Here is a 3,849-nt window from a genome sequence, read left to right as displayed (position 1 = left end):
TATTCATTAAAATTCTCAACGTGGGAACAAATCAAGTTCCACAGTGCAACAGTGTTCCACAGAGAAAGTGCCGAGTATAATTAAGCCCTGGCACATTCGGTTTGACGGATTCAGGTACAGCTTATACAGGCGTTAGCACAACATAATCTTAATGGAGATCGTCACATTCTGTGTGGCCATTTACATTTGCTTTTCGTTGGCAAGGCAAGGGAGTGATACTGGAAGCTCCATCGGTTTAATCTGTTTAATGGATAGAGTTTTGTAGGGAATTTCGGAATACTGACACGAGTCTTTGGGAATAATAAAGCGATGATATTTACTTTTTTCTTTGAGAAATTTGGCAGCGATGCTCATGCATGGGGTACGAAAACGAGAGTAAGAATAGTACAACAACAACGAACAGCATAACCTAACAAGAGAGCACGATATTAAGCTGATCCGCATATATAAAGCTGAGGTGCCGTGGACTAATTGTTTTCTCCAATGTTGACAACAACTGGCGGCTGCGAGAATCCGTTTAGACCGCTTATATGACCGTTGAAATGACCGGACAGCTTACGAAGCATTAAAACTTAACCACTCTGCACTGCCCCTAGTCCCAGAATCTTTTGTAACAACTTCAAAGCTATAGCATAGGTGCCCTCCTAAAGTGAGCAAACGGTTTCTAACGCCGTGTCCCTCAAACAGGATCGTAAGCGCTGCAGCTTTTCTATGTTTGTGAGGTTAGGATGGCTATCTTTTATCCTCGTAAACAGGACTTGTGAGGCGCGCTTTGATATCTCCCCACGAACTGAGGATTTAAGCCTTATGAGAACATTTAAATACCTCAATAAAATCGCTTTCAGTTTCATCCAAATCAAGCTCTTAAAGCTCGCTCAGAATTTTCCAAAATGATTGTTGCAGATCATCGATCAGATCCAACCTCAGACGCAGAACGGTATCGCTAAATGAAGTCAACGAAAACTTGATAAAGAATCTCCACTCCAGAATCGTTCTACTTTGTTATATGGCAGTCGCCTCCTCAAAAATGTCACCCTGTTTGCATTAGCGGTTACGTTTCCAGAACTTTTAGCAGCCATGGCAACAGCAGCAATCAGCGGCAGCTTCCGTTATTTGGATTTAATGTAGGCAAATATTGTTAATGCACAAGTCACTTAAAAGTAACAGCAAAGTTTAATCTTTAAAGGGTTTTGTATGATTGCACAGGTAATGGTTGCCTACACTGAACAAAAGTATTAACACAAGGCCGTATCTGCTCCTGACATATTGTAGCTGATCAAATAATTCAAATCCCAAGGTCGCGAAAGAATTTCATCTACTCACTCATAATTGTGCGGATCAAGATATGAAGTACATAATTATTTATTCAATAATTTTCAGAAAGCATAACGTAAACAAAATTTCAGATGTATGACATGATTACGTTTGCGTTGTTTCATTATTAATTATTGATTCAAAATTAATTAAGAATTATAAGAATTAATATTTAAGTAAGATTTTAATATACTATATAATCTTAATTTGATTCAAATGTCTATACTTCTTTGGGTTTCATAGTTGCCTTCGTTACTATTTTCCTACTAAGCGCATCGTTCCTTAGCATATTCTTATCTTAGTTAATGATCATTTGGTATCTTTTATTATGATAGCAAAATATAACCGCAGGACAACAACAACAGCGAACGAAGAAGACAATGCGCATTATCAATTAACTAAAGGCGAGATTCCCTATGAGAACTTCCTAAACGATCATTATTACAGTCATTTAGGCGCAAGCTTAGTTGCAATCCAGCACATCAAAACAAAACAAAATCACGGACGGAGCTTAAATGCTCTATACCGTCAGCCGTGGGCAATTGGATTGGGGCAGTATACAACGGACAGCTCATTCACATTAGGTTGACTTAATAATTTGCTTTTCTTTGTGTTTATACCCGTTACTCGTAGAGTAAAAGGGTATACTAGACTCGTTGAAAAGTACGTAACAGGCAGAAGGAAGCTGATAGCAGATATGTTCTTGATCAGGATGAATGGCCAAGTTGATTTGGCCATGTCCGTCTGTCCGTCCGTCTGTCTGTCCGTCTGTTGTCCGTCCGTATGAACGCTGAGATCTCAGGAACTACAAAAGCTGGAAAGTTGAGATTAAGCATTAAGACTCCAGGGACATAGACGAAGCGCAAGTCTATTGATTCGTGTACCCACGCCCACTCTAACGCCCACAAACCGCTTAATTTTTGACTGAATTTTTCTTGTTTTTGTTTTTATCCTCGCATTTAATATGTCTCTCTTCAACTTCTCCGCATTCTATGCGTTCTGCGTCTACATATTTATAATTGTTTACATTTTCGTGGCAGAGGAGAAAAGAATGTGCTCAGAAAAACTTTAACTTTAATATTTCTTTTTCAACAAAAGCGCCAACACTAGCCTAAAAGCTTTAATAAAAATAAAATTTTAGTCAAATGGCAAAGGGGTTTATCTTGGTTTTTAAGTATCTGTCGATCCTGGCCTGGCGAAGATTCCTCCCTCGTCGCAGTTGTGGACGTTGATCTTACCTTCGCGCTGCTCAGCCGCCTTGAATAGCGCGGGTAGGATAACAACAACAGGCGACGAAGTTAAAGCTTGAATTGTGTTGCTGCGACCACGCTAAAAATAGCTGCTGGGTCGAAAGGGTTGTTGCTAGCCCTTTTGTAAGGCTTGAACGGGGCCGACTGTAAGAAATGGTGTTTTTAAGAGACCGAAAGTTTTCACTATATGGAAACTATTTACCGATGATGAAAATGGGAGGTAGAGCTGCCCTATGTTTGACTGATATAGTTGAATTTAATCCTAAGTCCTTTATGTAAGGCAATGCCGGAGCAGCCAGCCGTGATAGCACGCGGTATTGGGCCTTCTATACGGGACAAGAGTAAATCAATTTCGCGATGCTTTGTGTCTCAAATTATTTACCGTACTTTTAGCTCGGGATTGGCGGGTGTGCGCCTGTTAGCTAAATTAGCTGATTAGGTCGCGGATGCCGTTAGATTTTTCTAAAGTTTCTATGCACTTTTTCGGGACACACGCGGCTTGGGTCGGAAAAGATAGTTTTTTATAATCGATAAATCGATTGCGAGGATCAGATGGCAACCTTGATCGCCTGATTGTTATCAACTAGGTCTGGAGAAGGAGTTTGAATATCGTAGGGCGCGTAAGCCGTAATTTTAAATATTCTTTTGAACTTTAATTAATTTTCTCCAAGGCCAACCATTACAACCACAGATAATCCGACGAGTAATCGCAGACGGATTAGCTGGAATTAGCTTCGGTTATCTTTTGATATTTTTTAATTTTTTTATAAGTATTGTAATTTTTTTTCTTGATCTGCAAAAAAACTTTTTGCTTCGCCCACTCTAACGCCCACAAAACCCCCAAAACTGCCACGCCCACATTTTTGAAAAAGGTTTTAATATCTTTTTACATCTTTGTTAGTCTTGTTAGTTTTTTTCGATTTGCCACTTTAACTCCCACAAACAAAAAACTGTCTGTAAAGTCTCTCCTTCGCACCTCCAAAACTGAGTAAGGGGTATCAGATAGTCGGGAAACTCGACTATAGCGTTCTCTTTTATTTTAATTTGTTAATACTGTATTCTTTATTTCTATAGTGCGTTGGTTAATTTTATTACATTGTTGCCTGCATGGATTTGTGAAACATTTCGCAATCTTGTTCAGTTTGCGGTATATTTAAATTATATGTTACAATGTGATGATAATACGAGTATTAGGCTTTACTTTATAAATTCATTTTCTGATACAAATGTGTGTTGGAATTTTACTAACTGATTATAAGGGATTGATTAGTGACTATACATTTTT

At 38.7% G+C, this 3,849-nt stretch overlaps 1 long non-coding RNA gene across 2 annotated transcripts; it reads right to left on the bottom strand.

Annotated features, from left to right (window-relative positions):
- Nucleotides 1-2,252: 2,252 nt before the first annotated feature.
- Nucleotides 2,253-3,286, bottom strand: LOC120320631. 2 transcript variants are annotated; one of them, XR_005560159.2, is made up of 3 exons: nt 2,947-3,286; nt 2,767-2,890; nt 2,253-2,708 (listed from the first exon to the last, which is right to left on the bottom strand). It is a non-coding gene; the product is annotated as an uncharacterized LOC120320631 (long non-coding RNA). The 2 variants fall into 2 exon arrangements; XR_005560158.2 differs by having other exon boundaries at nt 2,952-3,278.
- Nucleotides 3,287-3,849: the final 563 nt, after the last annotated feature.

Source organism: Drosophila yakuba, chromosome 2L (genome assembly GCF_016746365.2).
Source record: "Drosophila yakuba strain Tai18E2 chromosome 2L, Prin_Dyak_Tai18E2_2.1, whole genome shotgun sequence".
NCBI lineage: Eukaryota > Metazoa > Arthropoda > Insecta > Diptera > Drosophilidae > Drosophila > Drosophila yakuba.
Note: the sequence above shows the minus strand (reverse complement) of the source record. Positions and strands in the feature narration are given on the sequence as shown.